Here is a 9,645-nt window from a genome sequence, read left to right on the forward strand (position 1 = left end):
TGGTATGCCATCTGCTCTGGGCCAGTTAAGTAAGGGGCTAGGAGTGTGACCCAGTGTTCAGGTGGCCACTGGGCAGCTGTGGCGACCTGCTTGAAGGTCACAAGGAACACCTTTGGGCCATCACTGGGTCCCATCTTTGTCAGACGTACTGAGATACCCCTCAGGCCACTCCCAGATTCCAACCCTGCCAGGGTAGGGGAAGGGCTTGTAGGGGGTCGCAACAATGATGCCGTCTGTTGGACTAGTCGTTCCTGCTATGCCTGTTGCTGGGTGGCCAACTCCTGCATCAGCTGATGCTTCTACTCTTGCTGCTGTGCCATCTGGAGCTGTTGCTGGGAGGCAAGCTGCCGGAGCAGCTGCACCTGCTGTTGTTGCTGCTCTGCAGCCTGTTGCTGCTGGCTGTCTAGCAGCCATTTCAGAAGCTTTTTGGGCTCCATCTATCTGCTTTGGGTCCTTTTTAGCAGGTCCTGATCACTCCCCGTGTTCTCCACCAGTTTTCACAGGGCTGATACACCCCATAGACCTCAAGATCGAGTTTGAAGGGGTGCCCCGGGGCTTGGGGCTGCGTGGCTCAGGGGCCTCAGTCTTTAATGCGGCCCTTGCTGTCAGGGCAGCGCGGCCCAATGGATAGAATCAATACTCTAGCCCCTGCTGTCAGGGCAGTGCGGCCCAATGGCCAGAGTCAGTACAACTGGCAAGCTGGGTCACCACCCTGGGGTGGCTGATGGCCAGGATAGGGGGACCTGGGCCCACCCTCTCCACTGGGTCCTGACCCAGGGCCTTGTCAGTGGTGGGTTTGCCCACCACCAGCTCGGTGGGGGTCAGACCACAACACGCTGAGCTTTGGTCCGGTTCTGTCACCGTTTCCCTGCAAAGCCTCCCTGGGTTACTTCCTACCTGAGTCTCTGGAGTCCTCCATCTCTGGGATTCTCCAGTCTCTCCCCTCTCCGACATCCTATGCCCGTGTGTCCGGGTCCATCTCCGAATGGCTGGCCTCTCCTTTTTGGAGTGCAGGCAGTCCTCAGTCGAGACTGAGCTGCTCTGCTGGCTTTTATATCCTGCTTCCAGCTGGAGCATGCCCAGCAGAGCTGGGGGTGCATGGCCTCCTTGGCTAAGAGAGAAGGGTTAACCCCTGCTGTACCAGTGCGGGGCTGATACACCCCGTCACAGCTCCATTTATAACTTTGAGAAGACGACTAATAAAATCTACTGAGAACAACGGTGGTAATTTAGCGTGCTGAGACAGAATTTGTATCTGAGGATTTTATCCATATCAGTAACCTCTTCCAGCTACACCTTAAGCTTCATCTGGACAGTTATTTCAGTCTTGGCACACAACATCTTCGGAAGGAAGATTTCCTTTATCCCTTTTTTTGCACAATCTGTAATGCTATTCAAACACCATTTTCGCTTTATAGCTTGAATGATTGAAGGTACAAAAGATCTCTCCTACTGTAACTATTGCTCTCTAAGTTGAAGATGAACAAAGAATAGTCATCTGCTGCTCTACTCATTCTCCTTCAGAGAATTGTGGTGTGTGTGTGTGTATTCTTTGCTTGGCAATTCTTGGCAGTCTATGGCTAGAATGACCCTCTTTCTTTTAAATGACTGAGAAGTTTGCCACTGCAGTACAAGTCATGGTTTACATTCATACAGTGAGTGTACACTATGGAATGGCAATTGTGTGTGGCTACACAAGTCACACCACTACTCTTGTGAAAAGTGCCATGGGACTCTTAATTAATATAAGAGGTCAGACACGCAAAATTATATATCTCAGTATATGTATGTCATCTTATGTATCAGTGTGTGTGCTTTGCAATGGAAGTGAATGCACACTGCTTTCAAGAAAAGCCTGTGTTGTGATTGAGGGCTTGTCTACATTACCTGCTGGATCGACGGGCAGTGATCGATCCAGGGGGGTTGATTTATCACATCTAATCTAGATGCTATAAATCGACCGCCGAGCACTCTCCTATTGACTCTGGTACTCCACCAGGGCGAGAGCCACAGGCGGAGTCAACAGAAGAGAATCAGCTGTCGACTTACTGCAGTGAAGACACCGTGGTAGATCTAAGTACGTTGACTTCAGCTATGTTATTCACATAGCTGAAGTTGCGTAACTTAGATCGATTTCCATCCACCCCCCCCACCCCCCCCAGTGTAGACCAGGCTGAGGTGTACTATTAAAGCTTCATAATAGCAGAACATTCAACAGCTTCTCTCTTATTTGCTTTTTCATCACTCATTTTGTACCCCTTTTTAGGGAAATTTGTGCATTTGGCCCTGAACTTTTATTTAACTAATTCTAATATAGCAGTGTATGTGGCAAACAACCAGAGGCATATGACAGAGGCATCTTTTGTGTGTCCAAAATTCATATTTGGGTAATTTCATTCTGATGACCTAAACTCTCCCTGCAGTTTCAGTTTAATATGGTATTTGTCTTAATTTACTGTTAAATGGTGATGTTGCGCACTGTTAAAAAGCTGCTGCATTTCACCCAGAGGTGGATGCCTTTCAGTGATGGGCTAAGAGATTCCAGTGTAGTGTTTGTTAGGTTCTTTGGGGATCCTCCTGCATGAAAGATACTATTATAACTGTAAGATCATTATCATTATCATGAAAAACCTTCTCAAGGAAGCAATTCCACCTTCTGCTTCTGACACCTCATTTCTCTGTTGTCTCAGGAGCCTCTTTTGTATCTCCTAGGAGTGTCAGTTCACATCTTAATCTTTTTGTGTGTAATCTCATTACAGATAATCCCATTTGCTGGAGATGTCAGTATTTCTCCTCTATGTGAGGAAGGATTTCCACTCATCTCATTTTGTAACGGATCCCAGATACATTTACTGAATAAATAGACCAGCTGTAGCTGGATTCTCCCTTAGGTTGGAACTGTCTGTGCTCTACAGAAATGTCTCGGGGGGGGGGGTGGGGGGGAAGGCCAATTAAACTGAGTAAAATTACTCATCACTTACTTTAGGCAGAGCGGGAATTTTTGATATTTTCCCAGCTATAAAAGATCAAGATTTATACATTAATTCTAAAAATGGCTTGAAACAATTTTTCAGGACTATCCATCTGAAATCTGCTCCGTTTTGTCAAGGCAGATGCAGTATCACCTTTCCTCACTGATTCCTTATCTTTTAGTAACTCTTGTCAATTAGGGAGGACATAGTCCACTCTCAGTTCATTGAGTGCACCACAATTGTCAGTCAGTGACAGGCTCAGGGGAGGCCAAGACTAAGCAAACAGAGGATAAATGATATGAGAAGGGCACAGTTTGGAGAAAAATGCGTGTCCTTGTGGAACCCTATTTCCTATAACATGCTAATCCTTAAACTCTTGAGTAGGCTGTGATTGTTGATAAAATCTAAACCCTCATATCTTTAAAGGGAAGAGAAGGGGGGAAAAAAGCAGTCACTCTCATTTGACGGTTTGAAAAAAGAAAAGATGTTTGTACCACTCACTGACTGGCTAATGAATAATCAGATTTCACAGCTTGAGTGCTGGGGTGGTAATTTGGTTGCACGCCATGCTCCAAATCCATGGAATAGTGCTTCATTAATGTGAAGACTTGTATAATCAAACAATTAGCAGTCTCTCTGCTGCTAAAGCAGCTTTTCATCAGCATATATACTTGGTTGTAAGATGAGTCTCAAATTACTGGATCTGACAGCAACTAGTCTTTTACTAAATCACCGCAGCAGGAAAATGGAGTGGACGGAGCATCCATATTTTTAACCTGTCAGGCTATGTCAGCAAGAGTTTCACTCTCACCAGATCACGCTCAGTAAAGAGCACTACCAGGAAATACTGGAGGTGAAAGATGAAATGAAATTTCTTTTCAAATTAATAAAGCATTGTTTTAGACCAGAAATCATTAACAACACATAGCAGCCTTAAATTACACATGAATCTGTAGAGCAAAATATTTGAAATTTCCTTCTTAATTTATCTCCTAGGATGTAAGTTCAGAGTTCTATTTTTCCCCCAGCCACAGGGTCCCATTGGCCACTACTCAGGATTAACGCTCAAAGGGAAAAGGAAACTCATGGAGTTTCCTCGGAATTCTTCCCTTGGGGGAAAAAACAGGGTTTCCATCCCTTGTCACATGGATTCAACTGAGATCTATGTAGATATTGGGGGATTTGTGAGAGGCCAGAGATAGCTGATCTATGCCTCCCTTCCGCTCTCCAGTTCTTCTACAAACATCAAAGCTGAGAGAGAAAACTTAGCATTGACACTAAACATGATCCTAAGCTGCGAAGTGCGCATTTAGATATAAGTATGGATTTAGAATCTCCCAAAGCTCAGGGATGTTCAGATCCAGGGTTTAGGGTCTGGCCCAACACAAGTTAAAACCAATACAAACTGCTAGGCTGGGAGGTTGCTTGACTGGAAAATGATCTGGACATTAAGAGGAAGCAATATGGTGAGGGGAATCAGATTTTTTTTTCTACTTATACCAGAATAATTCATGAAAGGCCTGAAGAACGAGTTACACCAGTGTAAATTTAGTGCAGGAAGAATATCAGGCCCATAAATGCATCCATTCCTATAGACTCAGTTGTCCTGCAACTATGAACACTTTTTCTTGTTAGCAAACTTGATTTCCATTTATTTATTTTGCTGCTGGCCTTTTGGGTCACTCCTGCGCTGTCATAATTTATTCTACTGAAATCAGTTGAGTATCAGGTAATGGTTCTTTTCTTCTGCAGCATGGCAGGCATTTTAACATACATGTATCTGGAGCAACTAGCAGTATTCATGGGGTTAATATAGATATTGAGCCAGCTCCTCAGCTGGTGTAAGCCAGTGTAGCAAGGTTGAGTTACACCAGCTGAGAATCGGACCCTGTATGTTTACAATATAATTTAGCAATGGCTGATCTTGTATGGAACAGAGTTGCCTGTATTTGTAATGATAGATTTTATTTGTGATGTTACATACCTTGGGAGTTTCCCATCCTATTGATCAAAAAGTAGCTCCATTTACATATTACAGACATTGTACCAATTTTGGGACCTCAACAATGTGAGATGGAGCTGAAGGGCTCAGCAGTTTGTAGGATCAGCAAATCTGCTCCTTATTATTGACTCTTTCCAGGGTATCAAAGTCTGAGGTGATGGACACACCTGATACATGTTAGAGTGTGTTGTCAAGGGCCAATCATAATTGGTTGTTGTGGAGAAGATCAAAGGAGACATGCCCCTCTAGCGATAACTATGTCAATTTAATATCAAAGTGGGAGGCTTCTGCTGCAGCCTCATAATGGTTGTTTTTATTAGAAACAGAGAGCACGAGATTGGAAAAGCCCAATATCCCCTCATACTTATTACCTATTTTCAACAACAGCTGTGAGGCAGTAAAACAAGATCTTTCATGAGCCAGACGGACTCCAACAACTTCATCCACACATTTTTCTACACCTGACTCTCCAAAGGCTCTGCAGTTATTGAAACAGTCTAGTTTCTTATGCTGGAAATGTCCACAGAGTTCCTAGGTTGCCTGTTGACTTGGGAATAAAACTTCATTTTTCTGTACATGCTATTTTTGTGTGCATGCAACACAGTATGGTCTCCCCTCTCTTTGGCAACGTGTTTTTTCACAATGAGACACATTAAGGGGAGACTTGGATAGATTGGGAAAGAGTTTTTATAATTACAATATATAAACAAACCAGCGTGCCTCTTAGTAATTTTTTTTCGCCTTAGTTACAAGGCCCAATTTTTCCACAGAAATAGTCTCTACGCCACACTCACCCCCAACCCCATTGTCAAGGTTCCTTTCTCTGCTCTAAAGACTTGAAGGCCCTTTTTTCTCCTCTTGAACTTCTTACTCAACTCCCTGCATTCCCCGGTGCTTCAACAACCTTCATTTTTTCCCTTTGGACTCTCCTCACCTCTGCAAGGCCCATCATACATCTCTCCTATATTCACGATTCCTCTGCCTTTTGTATCTACTAAGCTGTACAGGATACTCACAGAAATCTATAAAGAAACAACTGGATTGTATCTGAATTGGTTGGCTTGAGGAGGTGGGGGAAATGAGAATTAAAACAATTTTTAATGGGAAAACTAGAAAGGCTGGTGATTTTTATCTGTTGTATAACCAAGACAGAATACCTAACATCACACACTGAGTTTTCATCATCATTCTACGATGCACAGAGGAAGACAAGTCCCTTAGGAGAAAGCCAATAGGCTCATGAATATGTTTGTTCACTTTCTTTGTTACAACAGTTTGGTTTTGTAGGCAGCATTTGTGAACCAAATCTTAGTGAGTCAGAGATGTCTCATGGAAAATTTTCTAATACTTTCCTTTTAGAAAGAGTTCTTAGTATTTCCTGTTTAACTGTAATTTTTAAAATTACTAAGGATGTTTTCATGATGTCATATTGTGTAGAGGTCCATTATTATTGATTTATTTCTAATACAATAGTGACTAGCAACCCTATCAAGGGTCAAGCCCTGTCTTCCTTAGCATTGTACAAGCAAGTGTATAGAAGATGGTCCCTGCCCCAGACAGTTCACGTTCTAGGACCTATCTCCTTAATTCTCACTTGCAGTCATGATCCTTTTGTGGGAGTGCAGCCATTTCCTCAGCAACTATCATTAATATTTATATTACTGTACTGACCAGAGGGCCCCAGCAGGTTAGGCAAGTGGTGCTTAATCTTAGTAAGGCTATAACTTCATCATTATGGCAAATCTCACAGAGACATGGGCTCCTTGCAGATCGAGGGCTACTCAGATTGATCTCTGGCTAGGTCCTTAAAATATTCTGGCTAGATATTCAGTCTATGCCCATCACTGGCAATCTTATTGCACCACAGAAACTTTTGGTGCTCATGTGATCGCCCGCCAGCTAGTGGCTTTCTTTGATACACATGGTTCGGAATTTTGTTGTCTTCCATTCTAACAATATATCCATACCAAGAAAGCTGCCTAAACCAAATAAGTGCTGATGGAGGCAGTTTCTGGGTTTGGCTTCAAATATCCTCATTTCTGATCTTGTCTTTGTCAAGGTTCCTTCCCCACTCTGAACTCTAGGGTACAGATGTGGGGACCTGCATGAAAAACTCCCTAAGCTTATTTTTACCAGCTTAGGTTAAAACTTCCCCAAGGTACAAACTATTTTACCTTTTGTCCCTGGACCTTATTGCTGCCACCACCAAGCGTCTAACAAAATAACAGGGAAAGAGCCCACTTGGAAACGTCTTTTCCCCCCAAAATCCTCCCACGTCCTACACCCCCTTTCCGGGGGAAGGCTTGATAAAAATCCTCACCAATTTGCATAGGTGAACACAGACCCAAACCCTTGGATCTTAAGAACAAGGAAAAAGCAATCAGGTTCTTAAAAGAAGAATGTTAATTGAAGAAAAAGTAAAAGAATCACCTCTGTAAAATCAGGATGGTAAATACCTTACAGGGTAATCAGATTCAAAACATAGAGAATCCCTCTAGGCAAAACCTTAAGTTACAAAAAGACATAAAAACAGGAATATACATTCCATTCAGCACAACTTATTTTATCAGCCATTTAAACAAAACAGACTCTAACGCATATCTAACTAGATTGCTTATTAACCCTTTACAGGAGTTCTGAACTGCATTCCTGCTCTGGTCCTGGCAAAAGACAACACAGAGAGAGAGAGAGAGAGAACCCTTTGTTTTCCCCCCCTCCAGCTTTGAAAGTATCTTGTCTCCTCATTGGTCATTTTGGTCAGGTGCCAGTGAGGTTGTCTTAGCTTCTTAACCCTTTACAGGTGAAAGGGTTTTTCCTCTGGCCAGGAGGGATTTAAAGGTGTTTACCCTTCCCTTTATTTTTATGACAGTCTTGCCACCTCATATGGAGCAGCTGACAAAGACAACGAGGATCAAAAATGTCAACCTGGTGTTCTTCAGCCTTCCTCTGTACCCATATTTCATTTCTGTACAGTAGAGTTGGGATAATTATGGTTCTACAGATCTACAGCTTTATGGCAAGTTTGATGTTGCCAGGTTCCCACAGAAGCTGCTGAAGGGCTCGAACCATGGCAGCAGCTGCTGCTATACAAGTGTTCACCTCTTTCAAGCATCTTGCAGCACTGTCTATGACGCTGCCCAAATATTTGTCATCTTGATGGCCCTCCAAACAGGTTAATATTGAACTTGTTGTAATCTGAAGATGGAGGATGCTTGATGGTAATGTCTGATGAAAGACACATTGCATGGGTTCCTGTCTCCACGGGAGTTCAGCAAGGCTGTGTTTTGGCACCAACATGAGTGTTGACTACTTCTTGTCTGCTGAACTTTGTTATCATTGGCTCATTCACCCAAACTATCACTATCTTATTGGGTTTGTTTTGTCCAACTGTTGCATCCTGAAACCTAGCATGTCAGGGCTATGGCAGCATACAGAGGATAAGTTGCTTAGTCAGCCAGGGGACAGTTTGCCCAGTACAGGCCCCATTACAAGTTTCTGCATAGGAGCATGTTAGAGGCAGAAGGAGTGAGGCTGTAGTGCACTAGAGCCATGCTGGTCAGCTTTGGTAGCTCCCTCTGGAGGCGCAGCATGAAACTTAACCTATATATCTGCAATTACAAATGTTATAAACAGTTAAACCATCCATATCTGCCTCTCAACAAATACAGAAAATATCTAAGAAGAATTGTAACTAAATAGTTCTTCCATGATGTCTCAGTATGTTCTTGATCCCAGCTCATTTGCGATTCTCAACCATATCCCTGTTTCAGAATTTAACTTTTCAGCAGGACCACCTTTCTAAACTTCATCACCCAGTTGTAATGCTGATTACAGTGATGTGCTTTCAGGTAACAGGGAACTTTCCGTACGTGGCCACAGTACGTTATGGAAAGAAGGCAGGAGCCGTGATAGTTGAGTTGGTACATGTTAATATATCCAGTTCTGGTAGAAGTAATCTTTCATACTGGAGAAAAAAGATGTGTGAAAATACTTCTGGGAATTATTGATGGTGGGATTTTCAAATATGCTTAGGGGATTTAGGCACTCAATTCCCATATACGTTTGATAAAAGTCAGGCATATAATTCTCTCAGGCACCCTCAATCACTTATTGATCTCAAAACAAGAAGCTAAATATAGATTCAATAACAGCAACAAAGTAGCTCATATTCCTCAAAATAGCAAGAGCTGTGTAACTAAAAAAGCTAAGCTGATATATTGTACACACACTTATTTTATTTTTCGAAGTGTGATTCCTTGAGAAGTATCTACATATATTTCAAACAAAGCTGTGTGTATGCACAAAGAATGTGTTTATGTACCCACTTAATATTACACACACACATCAACATACATATATTTTCATGATAAAAAGTTCTTTTTTGCTTACAAGTTCCTCTGCCGTTTACTATCTTCTTGCTGACCTAAACCTCTTTGTCCTATGTCAGGCCCCAGTTCTGAATGTTTATGCACATGTTTAATATTAATCACACAGTTCAATGAAACTGTTTGCATAAGTAAAGTAAACTTCAGTGGGAATGGTCATGTGAATAAAATGAAACACAAAAGTCAGTGTTTGCAGGATCAGGGCCAAAATGAGGCTGTGAAAAGATTACTATGATAGCACAAGATTTCTATATGTGAAATTTATATTGTAATTTATATACACATG

This window comes from Chelonia mydas, chromosome 2 (assembly GCF_015237465.2).
Source record: "Chelonia mydas isolate rCheMyd1 chromosome 2, rCheMyd1.pri.v2, whole genome shotgun sequence".
NCBI classification, from domain to species: domain Eukaryota; kingdom Metazoa; phylum Chordata; order Testudines; family Cheloniidae; genus Chelonia; species Chelonia mydas.